This window comes from Rhamphochromis longiceps, linkage group LG3, assembly GCF_057381845.1.
Source record: "Rhamphochromis longiceps isolate RC_006_pf linkage group LG3, R_longiceps_female_GT1.1, whole genome shotgun sequence".
NCBI classification, from domain to species: Eukaryota; Metazoa; Chordata; class Actinopteri; order Cichliformes; family Cichlidae; genus Rhamphochromis; species Rhamphochromis longiceps.
The window spans coordinates 36,754,166-36,778,951 of NC_140559.1; the positions used below are offsets into that span (position 1 = coordinate 36,754,166).

The following is a 24,786-nucleotide window of genomic DNA, read 5'->3' on the forward strand; positions in this document are numbered from 1 at the left end:
CTCTAATCAACACAGGCTCAAATATATACATACACCCTCACTAATATTTGGTTAAATGTCCCTTACGTTGCACCCTGACTGGGTTGTTTTTGGTATCCATCAACAAGTCTCGGAAAATAATTCTGACTGGATATGTGACCACTCTGTTTGGTAAAATTGGTAGAGTTCATTTAAATAGACCTATTTATTTAGGTCTGAGCAGTTTTATAGTTTTCATAAATTTTCATTGGGCTTTGGAAAGACCTTTCCAGAAGCTTAATGTTAGCCTGCTTTATCTATTCCAAAGCTAATTATGATGTGTGTTTGGGAAGATTTCCCTCATGGAACACCTAACTGTGTCCAAGTTCCAATCATCCAGCTGTTGATTGGAGGTGAAACTGAACAATTTGGACAGAGTCCTTCTTCATTATTCCATCCACTTTGCACAATGTACCAGCATCACTGGCAGCAAAACAGCCCAGATTGTGATGCTACCATCACCATGCTTGACATTTGTTACAGTGTTCTCAGGTTTGAGAGCCTCACCTTTACTCCTCCACACATCCCTCTTATCATTGTGGCCAAATACATTATTTTATGTCTTGTCTGACTGTAGCGGGCCACTAAGGCAACTGCATAGAATGCAACCTGTCTCCAAACTATTGCAGTCCTGACTGCAATCAGTCTCAGATAGTTTGTTAAAGGTTTTCTAATAGCTGCTGTGTAATTTTTAAATGCAGACAGATTGCCTTCACGTTGTAATTTCTGAATTTCTGTTTCTAATCTATGAGTTAGTGGTGTGTTGATACAGCAAATGTTGATATCGATCCAGTTCCAAATGAATACAGAGTAAGTATTGGCAAAACCAATACCAATATTTTTAACCCATAATAGCTTATATAGGGGTGAGCAGGGTGTCGTGGTTAGCTCGTTAGCGTGGTTAGCTCGTTAACGTGTTAGCACCGTCCGGCCCCACCACAGGGCGATACACTGACAGCACTACTTAAAGCAATTCAGTTCAATTTTCAATTCAGTTTTATTTATATAGCACGTAATCACAACAACAGTTGCTTCAAGGGGTTTATATTATATTATTTATATTGTAAGGTAAAGACGGTACAATAATACAAAGATAGCAGAGAAAACACCAACAATCTATGAGCAACAGTGGGAAGGAAAAACTCCCTTTCAACAGGAAGAAACCGCTGGCAGAGCCAGGCTCAGGGAGGGGCGGGGCCATCTGCTGTGACCAGTTGGGGGTGAGAGAAGGAAAACAGGATAAAGACATGCTGTGGAAGCGAGCAAAATATTAATCATGTGGGCTCATTTCAGTGGGCGACACACTGAACTTAGAGGATAGAAACAAAGTATTGATCCTTTCACCCTATTGATCCAATACTTTGATCGCTCTTTGGTAATGATACCATCGATACATGGATCAATCATCGCACCTCTGATGGATGAATCTGGCTGGACTCTGAATGTGAGTAGTAAATATGAATTTCTCTTTAGGTGTACCACAACGGGCTTGCAGTTATTCCCAGTTATTTAACATATTATCAAAAACAAATTGCATGTAAGGGTCAACCTGACCTCATTTAGCTGCAAGTTGAGAGCAGACTGACTTTTGCTTTGAAGATGGTAGCTATGAGTGGTCACATACCTGGTCCTCATCTTTGAGGCAACCACTTCAATGGCAACGAGTTGATTGCACACACTCACAATAATGGTTATTCTCTATTTTTCCTCCCGTGAGTGTAGCATAGGAAACATTTCTTCCCACCAGCAAACCTCCTAAGAAACCCATTCCTCTCTCAATCTTCATCATCACTTCTCACTGGCTTGTGCTCAGGTTATTGGAAAAGAAGCCTACACAAGCTTAAAAAATAAGTAGATCTGTATGTCCCTTCTGAAACTTTTTCTTTCACTCTTTTTCATTTCAGAGGCTGAAAACAAGTCACGCATCTCATACCACAATTTTCATTAGCAGTAACAATAAGAAGGGATCCAACCTTAATACACGTCATTACAATCATCATAATCAATCAGCAGTCTCCTTATCTTCACTTCATCTTTTCCCTTCACCTCCCTCCCACCTACAGTTGTTCTGCTCCCAGCCAGTGGCGTCCTCCCCACAGTCTGTAGCTTCACAGGGTTTATCATTTGATTCTCAGTCACAAGATGGCAGCAGAGCAACCCAAACAATGTGATCAGAGTGGTAATGAACAACTACAATGTCATGAATCTCCACAAGTACAACAGGTAATGAGAACGAGCCACCGCATGACATCACCCCCGTTGTCCTCTGTTTCACCTGTTCTGAGTAAGTCTCACTTTGCCAGATCCAGGTTTCCTGCTTGTATATCAGGCCAGAACATGTGAAGCATACTGCATGCAATAAGTCATCCCCTACACATCCCTCAGAAGTCCTGGTTATGCTAATATAGGCAATTAAGCATAATGGCACTGCAGGGAAGCATAACGGAGCCAAATACCCGCGAATAAAAGTGGACAGCTACATAAACACATAATTACATGTGGGTAAGTTTACAGGATTAATCGTGTTTGTTTATGTATTTATTTGCTATTTACTGAGCTCCTTTCTGGGTGGCAAATCAGCACCACGGACAGCGACACAGAAGTCAGCACCCAGGACAGAGACAGAGGTGACATATGAAGCAACAGCGCCACTTTGTGGGCGAAAGGGGGCACAGCAGCAGTGTGTAAGGTTATTTATGAGGACTGGATAAGCTGCTTCTTATCCAGGGTGATATTTCAGCTTGTTGACAGACAGGTGGAGCTGTAAAGTGGCTCCGGGAGCAACGCTGGCTCAGACAGCATACCTGGTGGCCCGATGAAAGGCATCTCCAACACCTCCGTGAGCTGCACTGCTAAGCCATATACCATGATTGGCATCCTTTTACAGAGATTGTTGTACTGACCGGGCCAACGGGTGATACAGTTTCCTTTTCACTTCAGTAGGTGGATGGTTGGTGTTAGTTAAATTGCTGTTTCAAGCCTGTCCCTTCACACCACATGCTGTTCACATGTGAGTCATTTTTTCCTCCTGTGGTCAGCAGTCTGGAGCAAGAACACAGAACAGTTTGCTGATTTAGGACATAAACTAGACTCCAGATACTGTCTTTAGTCATTGATAAAGAATATTTCATTGATAAAAATATGAAGAGCATTTTTCTCTTTCAACAGTCAACCTTAACCTTAATACATACACACGCACACACATATATATGTGTGTTTGTGTGTGTATGTGTATATATATATATATATATACACATACACACACAAACACACATATATATGTGTGTGCGTGTGTGTGTGTATGTATATATATATATATATATATATATATATAAATATATATATCTGTGTGAATATATATATATGTGTGAATATATATATGTGTGAATATATATATATGTGTGAATATATATATATGTGTGTGTGTGTGTGTGTGTGTGTGTGTGTGTGTGTGTGTGTGTGTGTGTGTGTGTGTGTGTGTGTGTGTGTGAGAGAGAGTGAGTATGTAGGGGGAGAGAGAGAGACAGTGCTTATACACATATTCACAGTATCTAGTAAAGACAGGTGTAATTATGAAAATGATGAGCTAAGAACACACAATCAGTAACATCAGGGTGGATAAAGATATAGTTAGTGTTGGAAAATAAATGACACCAACCTCTCCCACAGGGGAACTGTAGAAAAGGGGAGAGGCCGAAGAGGTTCCCCAAATTTATAGGGTTGCACCAAAGAAGAAGAAAAGGATGAGGAGGGGCCCTAACCGATAATGAAGATAGCTACAAGCTACAGGCTTAAAGGTCCTAAACGTCAGGTATACCGGGAACAGTTTGGGGATTCCATTTTGTGTAAATACAATAATGTGTAATATATATATATATATATATATATATATATATATATATATATATATATATATATATATATATATATATAGAGAGAGAGAGAGAGAGAGAGAGAGAGAGAGAGAGAGAGAGAGAGAGATTATACTTTCTAGTTGTTCTTCCTTAATTAAAGAGAAACGAGCCTCCGATCGACGTGTATTTAAATGGAAGTGTCGTATTCCCGGAGGCCTGCGGCGGCTCTGCCTGCTCATCCCCGCTCTGCTACGCGGAGTGTGGGTGGTGGTCCTCGGCCGCCGCCGGCAATCGTCGGAATGCTTCGGACAGCGCACGCGCTCTTTCGCCAATCTGCTGCAGCCCTCTGATTTGACAGCTGCGTCAAGCTAGCGGAAGGTAGCAGCGAGAAACGGCGGCTGTTAAAGGGCCTCAGCTGTCAGCATAAAGGTCTTAAAACGATTGAAATAATGTAGGTAAATATATTTATGCAGACCAGCGTTTAGCTGCTCTCACTACCATCTTGTAAACGTTTTACTCTTGCTGCTATCCTTCTGTGAGCATCATAGTCCGCACAGAAGAGGAGGCTGGGGTGGAGGTGGGGAGTAAATAATAAAACAGATAAACTAAAGGACATGATGAGATGTAGTTTATGTTTCTAGCTCAGCTGGCAAAAAATGGCAGGATTATTATAGTTAACTGAAACTAAAACTGTAACAAGACAATCCACTCTGAAACGAAACTTAATTTAAAAAACAAAATAAAAACTTCAAATAAACATAAAAAGCCAAACTAATAAAACAACTTAAACAAAATAGAAAATACAATATTAAAATAACTGGGCCCTAGCCATCAGACTTGCCTCTTCCCGTTGATTTTTTTATAGGCTTTCATTTCATGTCCCTCCTCCCCTGTAATTTTCCCAGATTTCACTAATTATTTCACAGCAAATTTCATTAAAATTCCTTTTTAATCTAAAATCCATGAAATGAAATTCATGCTTTGAAATAGTCGTGTCATTTGTTTTATAATGCTTTTTTTTTAACACCCTCTTAAAAATACAAAAAGTCATGGACATTTTAGCTCGTATAAAATGTAAATCTGAAGGAGACTGCACATTCAGAATGTAGAGTTACCTGGCCTGTAGCATATGTGGAAAATTTGGACAAAATTGTTATAGCACAATATCCTGTGCTTGACCAGTCTATTTTTTAATAGCTGAAATGATAAAAACATGAAAAATCATACTTCTTTTTAATGTTGTTACTACCATGAAATGTCACTGAATCGTTGCTGTGACCCAGTGCTGATATTTCTCCCTAAGAAAGGAAGGAATGTGTAATGACCTGTTAGTTTGTTTATCATGTTCAAATTTTGTGATATAGTAGAAACCAATAGTAGCTTGAGTCGGGGCCACATCAAATGTGAAAACCACTCAAAGTTTTATATTACCCACAATTTTCTTTGTCTTCAAACGTCACAATGACATACTAAGCTTTGGATTACTTTGGTTAAGTTTTAAAGCCAACTCTTCTCCAATCTGATAGTTAAACACAGAAAAATACACCATTTTAGTATGTAATCCAACATAGATCAGAGGTCACGGCCACATTTATGTGGAAATATAAAAGCAGGCTGATGTCGTCATATTGTAATAAAAACGTAATAAATCCAGTTTTATTATAGCTCTTACCCTGTGGAGAGAGTTATACTGTGTGAGTGCTCTTGTTCTGATAGTTACAGATGAAATGATAAAATCATGGAAAAATTGCCTTTTTTTCCCCTTTTTCTTGTTTTTTTTTTTTTTGTTGTTGTTTGTTTGTTCACAGTGTTACTACCTTGAAATGGCACCCTGCTGATATTATTTATCTTGTGGCAGTTAGTGGAGTTAGGTTAATTGGTTATTCTAAATTGCCCATAGGTGTGAATGTGAATGCGAATGGTTGTCTGTCTGTATGTGTTAGCCCTGCGACAGACTGGCGACCTGTCCAGGGTGTACCCCAGCTCTCGCCCTATGACAGCTGGGATAGGCAGAAGAGAGTGGATGTATGGAAAAGCTGGTAATGGACAGTAAAAGGATACAGCTGGTTACAGACTCATGCAGTAAAGAGGATGTATTTTGTCTCACAAGACAACCAGTGTACTTACTTTCAGTTCTATGTCCACTATCACCCCAGTGTCCGCGCCCGGCTAAGTCGGAAAGGCATGAGTCTGGGTTCGAGCCCCACGTTGGGTGTTAGTGTTTTGTGCTATGACCTTAAATCATTCACAAGTATGATGCTACGAAGCTACAATGATCTACTGTGAAGTCTGGCTTATAGTGGAAGCAGGAACAAGTTCTGGTTCTTCCAGTCTGCAGAGTGTAATTAATCCCGATCCATAAATAAGGCTGTTTTTTTTCATCGGAAGGCCAGTGGTTCATTCCAAAATCCTCTACTCTATATGTTGACGTATCCTTGAGTAAGTTACTGTATCTCGAGTGCCTCTGATCACCTGCACTGTAAATGCTTTTTTGTTTCTTTAGTATTTCAGATTCAGAAGAATTATTACTTTTTTTTTTTTTTTTGGCCTGTCCCGTTTGGCTCTTTTGCCATCAGAATTGTTGTCTAAAGGCAAAGAAAGATGCCCAACGGATTTACTTTACCAAACTGACCATCCCAGCCTTGCCGTAATGGTCCATTTGATTCACCTTTTATTGTTTATTTTATTTTCACTTACTGAATACGGGACAGACTTGACTGGGGGAAAGAAGGGGAGAAAGAAAGAGGGAAAGAGAAACAGCTGAGAAGAGGGACGGGGGAGAAGGGCAAAAGACAAAAACCAACAGAACGGGCAGAGAAAAAAAATGCATATGTCAATCACCTGGATCACCTGCTGAGAAAGAAAAAAGAAAGCAAGCAGAAGAGAACAAGAGTAATAGAATAAACAACATCACAATGATATATGGGAATATGACAGTAAATACTAAATGTTAAACATTATTGTGCAGGACTTCCGGTTGAGCTTTGATGGAGTAGGACGCGAGTCTGGGAGCTCCCGCCGATTTCGATTAAATTGTTATTTATTCGCGCGTTTTGGCCGTATTTTCAGTCCTGTTTTGGTTTGTGGATTGTCTTGTTGAGAAGTTTTACTCGGGCCGGCGTAAAATGGCAGCAAAAAATGTTAAAACCCGCAGTACTATTCAGACACAACTGAGGCCTAGTTTGCAAACCGCGACCACACCCTCGAGTGAGCCGTCGTCTCCTGCAAAGCCCCCCACATGTCAAGCTAATCCTGATATTGAGGCTCTCAAGGTCGAGTTGCTGGCTTCGCTGAGGAAAGATATCGCCGACATCTTTAAAAAGGAACTTCAGGATACTCTGGGTGATGCTTTGTCTACCATTAAGTTCAACCTGCAGGCGGTGAAGACGCAGCTGGCGATCGATAAAGCTGCAAATGACGCTACCATGTCTGAGCTAAAAGGTACGGTGAAGGAGATGGAGCACGCACTTACTGTCTGCTCTGATGATATAGCTGAGATGAAAAACACTATCAAGGGTCTCACAGCTCATGTAGCCAAGCTGGAAAGTAAGTGTGAAGATTTGGAGTCCAGATCGCGGCGCAACAATGTTAGGATAGTGGGAGTACCGGAGGGCCCTGACACGTGCACCACTGCCGCCGTAGCTTCCTTGCTAAAAGAAGCATTTGATCTGGGGAAGGAGCCGCTTTTGGATCGTTCGCACAGGACCCTCCAACCCGCACCTAAGCCTGGCGACCGTCCACGAGCCATTGTATGCAGGTTTCATTACCACACTGACTGTGTCGACATTTTACGACGTGCTAGAGAACGCCGACAGATTAAAGTTGGAGATCGGACCATCTCAGTCTTCCCCGACTACACCGCCAGGGTGGCACGGGCTCGTGCTGCATTCAACACGGTCAGGCAGCAACTCCGTGGCATTGACGGTGTTCGGTATGGCCTGCTTCATCCAGCGCGACTCCGCATCACATATAAGGGTGTCGAGAAGGACTTTGTTTCGGCAGAGGAGGCCAGTGATTATGTCAAAACTTTGATTTCTGGGTGAGCCTCGTTAGCTCCTCAGTTTGATACTGTAATGCTGCTAAGGGTTCACGGTCTCCTTAGGTTTAACGCCACCTGTGCATTGTTTTCTTAGGCCATTGTGCTGGTTATTGTACTGTTGGTGTGCTGGTTCCTTTTATTTTCATTGTTATTTATTGAAACTGGATCATATAATATACTCTTGAACTTCGGACCAGTCCGGCACAATCTTCTCCAAGCTTGCTGCATTGATTTGCATAGGACTGAGTTGTTTTTCGTTTCTGTTAAATTTTTATTTATTTATTTTTTTGTTTGGTTGTTTTTGTTTTAATTGTTTATCTATTTATGTATGTTGTTTTTGTTTTTTGTTTTTTTAAATTTTATGCACTTTCGGTGATTTGTTGGAAAGTTCTCCTTCTGAGGAAGTCATATTTTGTACTGTGAGATCTTTTTTTGGTTGGTTGGTTTCCTTTTTATTTTTTCCCTTTTTAAAAAAAACATGTTTACTGTTACGCGCACACTGTTATGCTGTAGAGAAGTTGGTGAGAGGTTATTTTTCCCTCTCTCGCTTTTATTTTTATTTAGACAACAATTAGTCCAGTCACTTCGGTGAATCATTTTTGCTACTTTGGGGGTACACTGCTGTCTCCTTTGTTCTGTTCTGTGGAGACTTGGGGGTGTATTTGTGTTCAGGGTTGGGTTGGGGGGGGGCTGTCCCATTTCGGCTCTTCATGGCCACTGGCATTTTGGTTTGGTCTTTTTCCTCTTCCTTTTTGTAAATGGTTAATGGAAATATAGACCCCAGCATTGCTGGGTCAGGTATGCCTCTTAGATTCATTAGTTGGAATATCAGAGGTATGGGTAACCCTGTTAAGAGATCTAAGGTTTTTACTCACTTGAAACGTCTAAATTCTGACATAGCATTTTTACAGGAGACTCATCTTCGCATTAAGGATCATTATAGGTTATATTGCCCTTGGGTAGGTCAGGTCTTTCACTCAAATTTTAATTCGAAGGCTAGAGGAGTGGCCATTCTCATTAATAAGAAAGTTCAATTCACTTTGACCAATGTTGTCGCTGATAGGAACGGTAGATACATCATTGTTGCTGGTACCCTAATGCAGAAAAAGGTTTTGTTGGTAAATGTATATGCCCCGAATTTTGATGATGCTGAATTTGCTAATAGATTGCTGAGTAACATCCCCTTTCTGAATACACATTTGCTTATCCTTGGTGGTGATCTGAATTGTGTTTTTGATCCAATTTTGGATCGATCTAGTCCTCGTAATTTGACTCAATCATCTATGTCTAAAACATTCTCAGATTTTATGAAACAGAATGATCTTGTTGATCCATGGAGATTTCGCAACCCTTCAATCAAAAAATTTTCATTCTTCTCTCAGGTCCACCAGTCTTATTCCAGGATTGATTATTTTTACATCGACAGAACTCTTAATTCATGTGTTAATTCTTCCGACTATTCTGGTATTGTAATATCTGATCATTCTCCTCTGCTATTGGATGTTCATCTTTCTACCCATAAACGTAGCCCTCCACTTTGGAGATTTAACTCTCTCCTTCTGGCGGATAAAGAATTTTGTGAATTTATTTCAGGCTCTATTGAGGAGTTCTTGTCCTTCAATCAGGATGATTCTGTCTCATATTCTCTGCTATGGGAGACTCTTAAATGCTACCTGAGAGGTCAAGTTATTTCTTACTCTGTCCGTGCTAATAAAAAGATTAATGCCAGGCTTAAAGAACTTATAGCTGCAATTAGTAACCTTGATCAAAGTTATACACTGAACCCTTCTCCAGAATTACTGAAGCAGCGCCTTGATTTGCAAGCAGAATTTGATCTTATGTCAACCAAAGAGGCTGAGCACTTATTACTACGCAGTCGTGGCTCATATTACGAATATGGTGACAAGGCTAGTCGCTTGTTGGCACATCAGTTACGACGTCAGGCCTCCTCGCGTGTGATCCCCATTATTAAACACTCTGATGACAATATTACTACAGATCCCTTGGAAATTAATTCTACCTTTAAAACATTTTACTCTTTGTTGTACAGGTCCGAATTTCCCACGGATAAAGCTAAAATGAATGCATTTCTTCATAATCTTTCAAACACTGTTATTGGTGCTAATGATGCGGGGCAATTGGACTCCCCATTATCTGTTGAAGAAGTATTAAAAGCTATTACAGCTATGCAGTCTAATAAAGCCCCGGGCCCGGATGGGTTTCCAATTGAATTCTATAAAACATTTATTGGTAAATTGGCACCATTGCTTTTGTCTGTGTTTAACGAATCCTTGGAAACCGGTTCATTACCACCTACTTTCACACAAGCAACCATAGCGCTCCTTCTCAAAAATGACAAGGACCCAACCTCCTGTGGTTCCTACAGGCCATTATCTCTGCTTAATGCCGATGCAAAGGTATTGGCTAAAGTAATTTCATCTCGCCTTGAGGATGTGCTTCCTCGAATTATATCTGAAGAGCAGAATGGCTTTATAAAGGGACGGCAATTGTTTTTTAATACTCGTACACTCTTTAATGTTATTTACTCAAAGCGTCTATCTGAACTTCCTGAACTTGTGATTTCTTTAGATGCTGAAAAGGCTTTCGATAGGGTGGAGTGGGAGTACTTGTTTGCAGTTTTAGAGAAATTTGGTTTTGGTGATAAATTTATTTCCTGGATTCGGCTTCTTTATTCGTCCCCTAAAGCCAGTGTTCATACTAATGATGTTTACTCTGATTATTTTGCGCTGGGTCGTGGTTGTCGTCAAGGTTGCCCTTTGTCTCCCTTACTCTTTGCCATTGCCATCGAGCCTCTGTCTATTACATTGCGATCTTCTTCTGTATTCAGGGGAATCATCCGTAATGGAATTACACATAAAGTATCATTGTATGCGGATGACTTGTTATTATATATGACTGACCCCGCATGCTCCATCCCTGCTGTTTTAAGTATTCTGGAGAACTTCAGTTCGTTTTCAGGTTATAAATTGAATTTGGGGAAAAGTGAGTGTTTTCCTGTTAATACGGCAGCACGTCAACTTCAACAGTCCGATCTACCCTTTCGTCTCAGTCCGTCTGGGTTTAAGTACTTAGGGATTAACGTGACTCGCTCTCTAGCTGGCCTTAAATCAGCAAATTTGTCTCCTCTTATATCTAGGGTCACATCTGATATTCAAAGATGGGGTAATCTCCCCCTTTCTTTAATCGGTAAGATTAACGTTGTTAAAATGAACATCTTACCAAAATTTTTATTTTTATTTCAGTCAATTCCCTTATTTTTGCCGAAACATTTTTTTGTTTCACTGGACAAGATTATTGGTTCTTTCATTTGGGGAGGGAAGCCACCTAGGGTCTCTAAAACTTTGCTGCAGCGATGCAGATTTAGTGGAGGACTTGCATTACCTAATTTTTTAGTCTATTACTGGGCCGCTCACATCCATAAACTTTGCTACTGGCTAAAATCTTCTGGTTCCTCGTGGTGTAAATTGGAGCTATCATCATGTAAGGGCTCTTCTTTACCGGCTTTGCTCTATTCCTCTTTACCCGTGAGACCCTCTCTGTACACTGATAATCAGGTGGTTCTTAACACACTCAAAATCTGGTTTCAGTTTAGACGTCACTTTAATTTTGTAATGCCGTCTTCCTCGGGTCCTCTAAGCGAAAACCATTTGTTTCCCCCTTCACTTTTGGACTCGACATTTTCAGTGTGGTGTGACAAGGGTATAAAACAGTTCAAACATTTATATGTGGATGGTGTTTTCGATAGTTTTCCCAACTTGTCTTCTCGTTACAATCTCCCTGTTACCCATTTGTTTCGCTATTTTCAAATTCGAAATTTTGTTGCTAAGTGTTTCCCAAATTTCCCCTCTTTACCTCCAGAACAGCAGTGGGAAACTACGTTATCATTTGTTCCTCATCACAGAGGAACCATTTCGAAACTCTATGATGCTATTCTGTCTTTTAGTAACCACTCTAATGTTAAGCTTAAGCGTACATGGGAAGAAGAACTGGGATTTCGAATACATGAGGAGTCTTGGGAACGGGCTATAACGAGGATACGATCTTCCACCTCCTGTGCTCGTCTTGGACTTATTCAATTTAAGGTCATACACAGGGTGCATTTCTCTAAGTCTAGACTTTCTGAATTGTATCCAGAAGTGGAAAATAAATGTGATAAATGCCATGGTTCTCCTTGTCACCTTAGCCACATGTTTTTTCTGTGCCCTGAGCTACAAGGTTTCTGGACAAGGTATTTTGCTATTATGTCAACTGTTCTTGGGGTAACTCTTCATCCTTGTCCTCTGATTGCTGTGTTTGGGATTCCTGCTCGCTCACTTACACTTGATTCCACACAAAGGGATATTATAGCCCTTCACATCCCTATTAGCGAGACGTCTAATATTGTTGCATTGGAAGTCTGCTAAGTATCCTACTATTTCCCGGTGGCTTAAAGATGTCATGTTTTTTTTAAAACTTGAAAAAATTAAATATACGTTGAGAGGTTGCACAGCCAAATTTTTTCACAAGTGGCAACCCTTTATCTCTTATTTTGCTAGTCTAGAGGTATTGCCTGTTTAAATCTACTTTTGTTACTGTTATATTCCTCTAATATGTTTGATGGTTGTGTTGATCTGTGTGGGACTGGGGGGGGGGGGGGGGGGGGGGGGGCGTTGTGTTTAGTTTTTTTGTTTTTTTTTGTTGTTTTTTTCATATATATATATATGTTAATTTACTTAGGAAAATTAAGAAAGGTTGATTGTATTTCGGTAACTGCAAGTACTGTTTTCTTTTTTCAATAAAAATATTTTCAAAAAAAACATTATTGTGCAGCACATAAGATCAACAGAACACAGTGTGCTTTGAGGTAGGAGCCAAAAAGGGTGTAGTTTGTGGGTGTGATCACCCGTGTGTACACCTGTGAGCATGGACGCGCTTGTTTTTTGTTTTTTAAAAGGTTCCTTCATGTAATAATCTGCTAGAGGGTGTGGGGGGGCCACAGCCCCGTCCTCCAGGGCGTGAAGCAGGTGTGGAGGAGATCAAAACTCCAGACATCCAGAGGCCCCCAGAACACAAGAGACCAAGGAAGACCAACAGAGGGGCAGCCGCGCCACTGTCCCGGAAAGAGCTGAGGAGAGTCCCAGATGAGGGCTCACTCAGCAGCCGCGGAGCAGAAGCCAGGGGGAGTTGCAGTGACGCGCCCGTGAGCTCCGCCGGCAGCCAGCTGCGCCTGAGTGACCGAGCCCCAGGCCGAGAGGCCGGGGGCACCCCACCTCCGAAGTGGCCCGAGCGAGCCCCAGGCTCCAGGCCCCGATAAGCGGCCGCCAAGGAGTGAGCCGGTGTGTACCTGGACGCCCATCCCCGGACACAAAGAACCACCAACGCAGATACTGTCTTTAGTCATTGATAAAGAATATTTCATTGATAAAAATATGAAGAGCATTTTTCTCTTTCAACAGTCAACCTTAACCTTAATACATACACACGCACACACATATATATGTGTGTTTGTGTGTGTATGTATATATATATATATATATATATATATCTGTGTGAATATATATATATATATATATATATATTTGTGAATATATATATATGTGTGAATATATATATATGTGTGTGTGTGTGTGTGTGTGTGTGTGTGTGTGTATATATATATATATATCTGTGTGAATATATATATATGTGTGTGTGTGTGTGTGTGTGTGTGTGTGTGTATATATATATATGTGTGTGTGTGTGTGTATATATATATGTGTGTGTGTGTGTGTATATATATATATGTGTGTGTGTGTGTGTATATATATATATATATGTGTGTGTGTGTGTGTATATATATATATATGTGTGTGTGTGTGTGTGTGTGTGTGTGTGTGTGTGTGTGTGTGTGTGTGTGAGAGAGAGTGAGTATGTAGGGGGAGAGATAGAGACAGTGCTTATACACATATTCACAGCATCTAGTAAAGACAGGTGTAATTATGAAAATGATGAGCTAAGAACACACAATCAGTAACATCAGGGTGGATAAAGATATAGTTAGTGTTGGAAAATAAATGACACCAACCTCTCCCACAGGGGAACTGTAGAAAAGGGGAGAGGCCGAAGAGGTTCCCCAAATTTATAGGGTTGCACCAAAGAAGAAGAAAAGGATGAGGAGGGGCCCTAACCGATAATGAAGATAGCTACAAGCTACAGGCTTAAAGGTCCTAAACGTCAGGTATACCGGGAACAGTTTGGGGATTCCATTTTGTGTAAATACAATAATGTGTAATATATATATATATATATATATATATATATATATATATATATATATATATATGCCTGCTCATCCCCGCTCTGCTACGCGGAGTGTGGGTGGTGGTCCTCGGCCGCCGCCGGCAATCGTCGGAATGCTTCGGACAGCGCACGCGCTCTTTCGCCAATCTGCTGCAGCCCTCTGATTTGACAGCTGCGTCAAGCTAGCGGAAGGTAGCAGCGAGAAACGGCGGCTGTTAAAGGGCCTCAGCTGTCAGCATAAAGGTCTTAAAACGATTGAAAAAATGTAGGTAAATATATTTATGCAGACCAGCGTTTAGCTGCTCTCACTACCATCTTGTAAACGTTTTACTCTTGCTGCTATCCTTCTGTGAGCATCATAGTCCGCACAGAAGAGGAGGCTGGGGTGGAGGTGGGGAGTAAATAATAAAACAGATAAACTAAAGGACATGATGAGATGTAGTTTAGTTTCAGAAGAATTATTACTTTACATTATTGTTAAGCACTTTGTGATTTGTATCTTTGAAACGCGCCGTGTGAATACGTTTTACCTACTTGTGTGTAAGAAACCTAAAAAAAAGAGTAGACTTTTATTTTGAAGGACAAATCGGAAGTGGTTTCTCAGTACGCCAGATTGCAGCTTGGCGGTCATCGGGTTAGACGGACGCTGCCTTGGAAACGACATAAATCCGGTCCACGCGAGCAGGGACCCAGATTTCTCCACTTCAAAGGCTTCCGCTCCTCTGCCCGCTCCGCCTCTTCTCCATCCAACCATCCATCCTCCCTCCGGCCCGAGCCTCCAACACGGTCGTTCCGAAATGAAATGCGGAGCAGGGTGAGAAGGAGAAACGGTGAGAAGCGTTTAAATAACCGAGAGAGGAGAAGCGGAGAGGAGAAGGTGACGGGAGAGCCCGAAGCCAGGTAAGAGGGGGCGTCTAAAAATCGGTTTTGCGTTTGACAGCGATGGTGTGGACACATGCCCGCTCCCCTTGGGAGCTGGTACACGGGGGAAAGGGAAAGGGAGGGCGCATTTGTTGTTGTTGTTGTTGTTGCATCACGGAGCTGCACGCGCAGAAAACACGAAGCCCTTTGATAATCGAGAGGAAAGAGCTGCATGCTTCTTTAGGACGGCCGGGTTTCACACCATTTTCTCCCTCCTGTAATCCCTCCATCTCTCCCAGTGCGGTTGGTCAGGTGCCTCTCCTCCCCTCTCTCTCTCTCACTGGCTGCAACAAAATGTCAGCAGTTGGGAGAATGTGTTGTGGGATTTGGCTGCAAACTAGCTTGTGGCGGCTAGAAAAAAAGAGCAGTGGGGCTTATGCAGGAGGTGTGCAGGGTGTGGGGGGATTAGCGTGCGCAGAGGATCCACTTTGTCTCTACGTGTCTGTCCCCCCCGTTTTTCTGTCTCTGCGTACCTGACTTTGGAATTTTTGGAATTCCTGCAGATATTTTAATACGTCCATACTGACTTAAATTGGCCATTAAGCTGTGCTTTCATGTCTTTAACCGTGAAACAGGCTTCAGTCAGATCAAAAAGATTCCAGATGAGTAAGTTTTTATTATTGTGGCTCCTCTCTTGCTGCTTCTGCTCCCGAGGATGCTCCTGTTGCTCCTGTGTTTAATTTAATTAATTAATTCATTTCATATTCCCAGTATGGAGGCCTGCTGCAATGTGAATCCAGCCAACTCAGCCACCTGGAGGGATTTGTGCACATTATTGGCTCTCTACCATGTTTTATTTAAGCAAGAGGCAGGGGATAATGGTCCAAAAAATGGGGTGGGGCAAAGGAATTAAACACTTGTCTGGTTGTCATCCAAATCTTTATTATTTATTCAGTAAAATTTAATCTGTTGTTTATTTGTATCTATATGTTCCAAACAGGCAAAAGTGGTTAATCTTTTGTAAGCCCGGCTAGCTCAGTCGGTAGAGCATGAGACTCTTAATCTCAGGGTCGTGGGTTCGAGCCCCACGTTGGGCGCTGCACTTTTAAGACAGAACCTATTATGGATGGTTTACAGTTTAATGCCCCTTTTCCATTTATACCTCCTTGGATTTACTCAACTGGTTTACCATTACAATCAAGTAATGGTTGTTGTCAAAGCAACATAGCCCAGCATCCTGTGACATAATTGGTACGAGTCATGAACGCTTCAACAAATGTGGACGTCGAGGCAACAATATACCTGCTGCTCGGTCTGTGGCTTTTCATGTATCTACCACATCGTGTTTTTGTTTTTGTAGCCATTTTCCTCATTGCCGGGTTTCAGAAATGGATGTTTTGATTTTTTGTGAATGAGACACTCTAATCACTCATTGAGTGACGCCACTTACCAGCCAATCGGTGGCCTGCATGACCTGCTCGGATTGCTTGGAAGCCCGGGCGAGCAGGCACCATTTAGTACAAAGTACTATGACCAAATGGAAAACCCTTAAAATCGTGGCGATCTGAGTAAGTACTAATGGAAAAGGGGCTCAGCAAACTACAAGTAATTACTATAAAGTCTGGCTTATGTGCAATCTGTTACTCAGAAGGTAGAATAGGCCACACTCCTACCACTTTGCAGAGGAGAAGCTTCCTTTGGCGTAACACCGAGTCCTGATGCATCAAGTGGAAGGTCTTATCGTTCAGGGCATAGAGGAGGTTGTTTCCTCCTTGACAAGGGTTGGTGGTTCAATCCTCAGATGATGACAGTAGCTTTAGACCTCTCTAAACACTTGGTTTCAGATTTCTTTTTTTCTTTTTTCTTTTTTTACCAATAACTCTATATGATGTCAGTGAGTGCAGAGCACCGAAGCCCCACCCACCTCTAGTACAAACCTTCTGTTTACATTAAGCAGCCAATCAGAATAACAGCTTTATCTGCATGGATTGGATAGGATCTTAAAGTGAGGCCTCTACCAGTGTAAGCGATCCAGGAAGTGGAATGACTTCAAGATTTGGCCACTGAAAATAAGTGCTCTGTTATGAACTAATGTACTGAGTCCAGTTCTGTGAATCCTTTCAAGTCTAGACTCCAGCCTGGGTGAACAGTGATTAGATAATAGGCTTCTTTTATGTGCGTTTGTGTAGCTGCTGTATTCATTGGAGACGGTGCTCAGAGAGGCTTGCGCTGATTTCTTACATAAGCGAATCATCGAGGAATAAGGGCGAAGAGCGGTGAGCACTAAATAAGCATAAACGCTCCAACAGGGGACACACAGCACAACACACACACACAGATGCCTAACTGTACACACATAAACACATTCGTACACTCGTACACAGAGTTACTTCAGGGCTTGAAGCAAAGACAAAGGAGGGGCGATGCTGTGCTGGGTGACAAAGGCATGCGCTCTGCTGTGGCCACAAAGGCTAGTTTTCTGGTTTTCAAGGGCTTTTTACATGCATAATCCCCCCTTTCCCCCAAAGGTATTTTTAGTCCACTTACAGTTACTGATGCCCTGACTACAGCCAATTAGACAACACTTGTGAAAATACATTATTAATGTGTACAGGCACTAAACTAAGGTCTGTTTTGAGGAAGTTATTTCCTAAGTGTTTTTACTTAATGCATTATGGTGCTATTACTTATTAGCCTATTACTTAGCAACATCCATTAAGACTTGTTGAGCTTATCTAGCAAAAATCCATCCGCCCATCCTTACACAGTGTTTTGTACTATTTATTTGTTTGTAGATCCACTAATTATTTTGTCATTCTTAGAACTTTGGTGTGTTAGAACCTTTGTTTTCTTTCTTTTTTTTACATGGGAACTGAGCCAGACTTGCATTTTCTTCTCTTGAGTAATGAATTAAAATTCCTGCAGTGATTCAAATATCTAATCAGCCTCCTGGCAGTAAATTGATGCATCTATTCATGTCGATGTGGTCAAGATGATGACCTGCTTATATGGTATGTTGTACCCCTGGAAATGAAAGTAGTTTAGGTTGTGTAAGCCCGGCTAGCTCAGACGGTAGAGCATGAGACTCTTAATCTCAGGGTCGTGGGTTCGAGCCCCACGTTGGGCGATTCTCTTTTAAGACAGAACTTACATCAGTTTACTGTCATGTAAGCTGCTGAAAAACAAGCTTTGGGCATCATACTGAATCTTGGTGTGGAGGTTGTCTCCTAATTGTGAAGGTTTTTGGTTGAATCCTCAGATTCTGTAGTCTGCATGTTGACAAATTCTTGACAGTCAATGAATCCTCTGAATGTGAACTTTTGGTTAATAAAGCTTGTGTGTGTGAGTGAGGCTAGTGGTAAGAAGTCATTGCAAGAGCTCCTATCAAGTACCAGTCATTTACCACTAAGCCACCAGCTTGTATTAATGTATTAATCTGCACACTGGATGAACTGTGGATTACACAGTGTGCAGATTAATACATTCTGACTAACAGCTTTCACAATTAGGCAGACTTTATAGCAATTATCTGTACTAGACCGTAAAGTCCTAAAACACTAACGCCCAACGTGGGGCTCGAACCCACGACCCTGAGATTAAGAGTCTCATGCTCTACTGACTGAGCTAGCCGGGCTTGCACCGCTGGATGAGTTTTCGAAACACCACTGGCTACTTGAATATTGTCCAGCAGGATAACACACCATGGCCCAGAGCTCAAATCACCTCAGACTGGTTCACTATACTTAAATGGCCTCCACGGTCACCAAACCTCAATCCAATAAAGCGGGAGACTGAACAGGAGATTCTCGTCATGAATCCTGAATCATGTCAATATTTACCAAAATCTCTGAGTCTCGATTTCCACTGCAGCTTTTGGAAGATAGAGTCTGAATTTGGCATGAAACAACATGAAAGCACGGCTCCATCCTGCCCTGTATGGTTCAGGATGATGGTGGTGTCATGGATCCTTTAAACACCACAGCCTTCCTGAGTGTTGTTCCTGACCGTGTTCCAGCATGTGACCAGCAGAATAACACACACAGTAAAATTACTGGAACACATCTTTCCTTTAATCTCATAAAAGAAACAAGTTAGTTCGACTCGTCCTTTATCCACGCTTTGCGATGAAGGCTGTGTTTATGTTCAGCACCAGGCCTGTTTATGAGCGTTCTTTTCAGAACAAGGATCAAATATAGCTTCAGCCCTTTGTTTGTGCCTCACTCCTCTGAGTTTCTGGTCTTTTAGAGACCTCATGGCCCCCTAGATTCAAATGAAGGTTGTTGTCTAAAAGTCACATATGAGTGCTTATTAGCTCTGATTCAGTGATGTTGATGCTTGAACTCTCAGTTTCATCCCTGCAGAAATAAATGGGTAGCTTCCAGCCGGAAACAGCCTTCCATCTTAGATGAGTTGTGCGTGTTTTTTTTCTGACTTTGTGAGAGATTTAACCCTCAGTCTCCCACGTTTGCCTCAGAGGATGATTAGGATTCCATCAGGAAGTGCCGTGTTTTCACCAAAATCTGTATTTCAGGAGTCAGCCGTTCAGGGGATCCTCTTTTTTTCTCCAGTAGAAGGCACATTATTCATTTTCCAGACATGCATTTGCTGTTCTTTCCTCCCTGAGGGGCCTATTCTGGTATTGAACCTCCAGCCTGTTTCTCTGCCTCTGAACCAGAGCTGGTCAGCTTTAAACATTTCCAGGTGACAGGAAGTGGGGATTTTATTGTATTATTGCAACAGATCTCTGCCTTCCTCGGATTTTCCCTCCAACACGTGTTCAGTTGTGGTTAATGGTTTGAATTACTTCTGAAGATACACAGCAGGCTCTTCAGGGTGCACTCACGCTGAGTGATGTGGCCGCTTAGAGGTGGACTCTTGGGCTTTTTTGTTGTTTGAATAACCATCTGACATGCTGAATAGGATCTGTCTGTCGTGAATTTTCCATGCTCTGTTCTTACTTAAAGGTGGTTGTATCATATTCGCTTAGAGCCACTGCCCCATTTACTTCTCATGAGTGTCTTATTTTTGTCTTAAAACATAAACAGAGCTCTGCTCAAATATGTTTTTTAAATATTCACTTGGCAACTTAAAAGAAAGCAGTGTTTTCCATTAGGTTGTAGTACCTGGTACCAGGTACTTTTTTAGTGCCTGCTTGCCCGGGTTTCCAAGCGATCCGAGCAGCTACTAAAATGTGCCATCGTCAGACTGCATCCCACTGATTAGCTGGTAAGTAGCGTCACTCGATGAGTCATGAGACCATCTCGTTCATAAAAGTTAAAACCACCATTGTTGAAACCCAGCAATGAGAAATATGGCTACAAAAACCAACACCCTGATCCCCGAGTCTAATGAAAAGCCACAGACCGAGCAGCAGGTATATTTTTGCCTCAACGTCCACTTTTTGTAGCGTTAGTGTTGCATATTAATTACGGCGCAGGACGCTTGGACGCATTGCTACAATGGCGATCACGCACGTTAGGTAGTACTGGATTATAATGGAAAACCAGTTGATCCGAGTCGATTCGTGGCGATCAGTGGCGAGCCAATAAGAGTAGGTACTAATGGAAAAGGGCCTTTAGACTGCGTTGCTATAACAACCCTACCCACATTGAGGTGGTACTCAGTTGTAATGGAAAATGATCAAAACAGAGTCGAGTCTAGTTAAGTAGGCGCTAGTAGGGTGAATATGAGTGTGACCTGTCCTCGTGCACCCCACCTCTCACGCTATAATAGCCGGGATAGGCTCCAACTGGAATTGAGTAAGCAGAAGAAGATGGATGGATCAATGACTGCATGTCGAATATGTACCAAGCCTAAAGTGGTTGAAAGTAAATTTTTTAGTTGATTTGCATGTTATAGATGTTGTTCTTTATATCTTTCTGCTGTTTTCTGTGTGTACAAACCTCACATTCCCCGTTTCTTCCTTGATTTCTCCTGCTGGCTGCACTGTCAAAGTCCATTTATTATTAACTTACTTCTGGTGCACCGTTCTTTAGGGAAATTATTTCAGATTGTTGGCAGGAAATATTTACTTTTTGTCTCTCTCAGCTGGATGCGTTTCCAGGCCGTGTTTTCCCTCAGAATCTGCAGAATGTGATATTGTTTTCTCACCCGGTCGTCAGGACCTGAGTGCTTCTGTTCTCAGTGGGAAGAGCCACTGCATTCATTTATGCACGGCTCTCTGAAGGTTTTAAACAGGTTGTGGTCTGGATCGTTGCAACACCTTGAAATGTTTTCTTTTTCAGTCATTCTGTTGTAGATCTGCTGGGATCGTTGTCCTGTTGCATGACCCAGTTTTAGAGTGTGAGATGTTGCCCTTGGGTTGTTTGATTATTGAGGGTTTCTCTCTGTTATAGGGTCTTTACTTTTAACTGTTGTCTTTTGATGCTATATAAATAAAAGCTAAAATTGAATTCGGTTGTTTGCAGTTTCTCTGAATATTGCATAGTCTGAATTTTGGGTGAATGTGCTGGGACGTGCGCTCCTGGTAGGATTGTTTATTGTGGTAACGCACACCTGAATGCTCCAATGTTCTGCAGCTCTGCGTGTCTGAGGTGTTTTCTGCCAGAGTTAATCAAAAAGTGGAAAATGTAATGTTGTAAAGTGAAGCTTTCTGTGGGCTGAGGCTTGCACACTGCTGCTCGACAGACAGCTTGGATTGCACTCAATTCCCCGCTTCCTGTGAGTCTGACGGTGCTCTGCTGTGCAGCAGCGTTTCACTTGGCCAGAAAAAGCAAATCTGTGTGGGATGGATGGTCTGCTGTGTTGCAGCTCTGACTTTGAACTTAGACGGGTTTTTTTGCATGAACGCCTTCATCGCCACATTAGAGCAGAACATTCAGCTGTGAGCGTGTCACACATCGTTAAGGAAAGAGCAGTTTGTCAGTGGAAGTACTTGTTACATGTGCAGTGCAATAATGAGAATGATGAACCCTTCAGCTTTTAACAAATTCCACGTCGTCTGTAACACTGCAGCTCTGCAGTAGAAGAAAACGACGGGGCGTGGTGAAATAGAAGCCCTGAGCCTGACCGTTCAGCACTGCTGACAGGCTGCTGGGCCAGGGTCACTCACCTCTAAGGTCTTCGCTAGCTTTGCTTTAGCATGCTGTCTGCATGCACGGATGCCTGCAAACAGCCAAAGTTGTTGTGGAAGTGCTATAAATATGTCCACGACGCAGTTTACTGTCACGCTCTTGTGCTTTCATGCATTAAAAATGACAAAATCACCCACCCCACCACTTCACCCTTTTCCTCCTCCCTTCCTGCACAGCTAGCTTAAATCAGCTGATAGCAGTGCGTGTACACAGGAATAAAAGCCACGTTTGAAGGTTTTTTCTTTTCTCTCCACCCATTGTGCAGATAATTAAAGAGCCTTTGTAATGACATAACTGTAACTGTTGGGTAGTTAATTGGAAATTTATCAAAACAAAGGGGATTTCTTTCAGTTCTGCTAATTTAAAAATATTCTGTTAGTATTTTAAAAGGCGAGATATGCTGTCTCTAATGATCTTTAGACTAGGCCTAGTAACTGTAAAGCAATTTCATTTTTTAGAAGCGAAGAGTAACAGAAATGGGGAAAAATATAGTTTTACCAAAATGTCATGAGCACAAAATATGCTTCAGCTGTGGTGGAGAAAGTTATTTAAATGAGGAGTCTTTCAAAAATGATGAGTGCTGAGTAGGATGGAACGCAGTGCTGAGGTCAAACACTGTCAGGAAGTAAGTATATCTTATTCACTTGCATTGTATTATTGTCTTTAAAAATAAATAAAACTGAATTGAATTGAAAAATTGAAAAGTGCGTTTTAAGGACAAAAATTTCATTTTTTTTTTTACAACACAAAATGAGATCCAACAGTTAAAGTGACACAAATGGATAAAACTAAAAAAAGGCAAGTCTGCACAGGCCTTATTTTTCCTTGAGTAAATTACATAATCAAGCACAAAAACGTCCAGCGCAGCAAAAATGATACAAATTAAACCAGAGATTCTGATTTTCTGATGTTTCTACTGTTAGCATGTAGCTCCTCAGCTTTAGGAGTCAGAGAGCTGGAACCAGCAGATTTTCTCGCCTGAGCTCGCCGCGTTCCACCTCCCCAATTTTTGAACTGGGAGCAGTGAAACTGGGACACTGTGAGGCATCACATCCACAGCTTTAATGTGACCCGTCTCCCCTCGCCTTCGTCCCAGTATCCGGGGCTCACCGCCCACCAACCCTGCACCAGGAGGCCCAGTTTTCCTGTGTGCTGTAAGTGTGACAGTGTCAGGTCACACGGTTCTGCTGGATGACTTGTTGCAATTGCGCTGAGGTCGGCACATTTAATTGTGAGGGTCGCAGAGGGGTGCGAGGGGAGTTTTCACAACACACACACACAGAGTGGTGGACTGAATGCAGCTCAGAAACACTGCGCTCACTGCATTCATTCTGTGGCTGACCTGTTTACTAACCACATTAGTGGAGGATAAAAGAGGGCATGGAAAATGATTGTGTGTCTGAAGCGACTGGCATCTGCTATTCTGTGGCCATATCTTTGGAATAACTGTTCTCTATATTTATTAAGGGGTTAATCAGGTAGTTCCTTAATGCACCCCACGGAGTTTTAAAGCAGTCCCTGCAGGACTCCGTGAGGAAAGCTGTTACAGCTGTGGTCATTGCGCTCTTCCCCCTCATGTGTTGCTGATTCCATCCTCACTTCTCCTCCTCTGTCTCACCTTCAGCTGTCACCGATTGCAGCGGTGTCCTAGTTCTGCTATCCAGCTCCAACACCAATCATTTGCTGTGAGAGCTTCAATGATTTATAGTTAATTCATACTAGGCCTGGTTACCTCGCACCGTGCCCGAGCACAGTTGGCCCCTCCTCCTCCCCGTCTCCGATGCAGGCCCAAGCACGCTCCATCTCGCTTCAGCATCTCAGCTCCTTCCTGTCACGCGCACTCTCCTCGTCTTTAATGCACACGCATGTTTCTAAAGAAGCGCTCTGGCGGAGCACAGAAACGTTAATTATTTAGAAATTGTGCGGTTAAGAACGTTTTTGAGGTCCGTGCTTGGGCAAGGTTAGTGACCACACTACATTTGTAACATGTACAAATGCTACCGACTCCACACCCCAACCCACGTGCAGCAATCACACCAGATACAAACTGGACTTCAGGGATCGGCTGTGCTGGGGATCAGCGAGCATGAGTAAAGCTGTAGTGTAAGCAGCACTCCTCTCTCTGTTTCATACTTCTGTGTGATTTAGCTCGAGGCTGCTCGGTAGCTTTTTTGTTATCTAACAAGCTTTGTGCCTGTAATCTACTTAGCATAGGTGCTTGCTTTTGTTTTTGGTTTTGCTTTTGGTTCTATAACCTCTTCTGATCACTAATCTCAAGAGACTGAGGCAGTGTTCATTACCTCATGCACCACACCTGTGTCTGCTGTGGTGTATGGGTTGTGTCGGTTAAGCACTACCCTTTTCCCCAAGGTCACTGAGGCCTAGAGACTGGTTGGCAATTGGTTGGAGGTCGCTATGGAATTTGATTACTAAAGACCCGGTCACGCAGTCACACACGCCTAGAGACCTGTTAGTGGTAACCACCAATCAGTAGGGAAAAGGGCTGTAAATGCACTGCATCTGCTTGAGCACTTAAAGCACTTTGTACTACAAGCCTCGTTCTCCCATTCACTTTTTTCCTTGCCTAAGTGCTTTCTGTGTAACACTCACACACTGCTCAACAGGAGCACACACCAGTGTG

The 24,786-nt window shown here is 42.2% G+C and overlaps 1 protein-coding gene and 3 non-coding genes across 5 annotated transcripts in view; 3 read left to right on the forward strand and 1 right to left on the reverse strand.

Moving 5' to 3' along the window:
• Positions 1 to 14,834: 14,834 nt before the first annotated feature.
• LOC146674438 (actin-binding protein WASF3) overlaps positions 14,835 to 24,786 on the forward strand; it is a 54,359-nt gene continuing 44,407 nt past the window's right edge. For both annotated transcript variants that reach the window (XM_085395915.1, XM_085395922.1), the window contains exon 1: positions 14,835 to 15,090. The gene's annotated coding sequence lies outside the window, so the exon portion shown is untranslated. The remainder of the gene's footprint in view (positions 15,091 to 24,786) is intronic.
• trnak-cuu (transfer RNA lysine (anticodon CUU)) lies at positions 16,076 to 16,148 on the forward strand. The gene has a single exon. It is a non-coding gene; the product is annotated as a tRNA-Lys (tRNA).
• Positions 18,106 to 18,178, forward strand: trnak-cuu (transfer RNA lysine (anticodon CUU)). The gene has a single exon. It is a non-coding gene; the product is annotated as a tRNA-Lys (tRNA).
• Positions 18,613 to 18,685, reverse strand: trnak-cuu (transfer RNA lysine (anticodon CUU)). The gene has a single exon. It is a non-coding gene; the product is annotated as a tRNA-Lys (tRNA).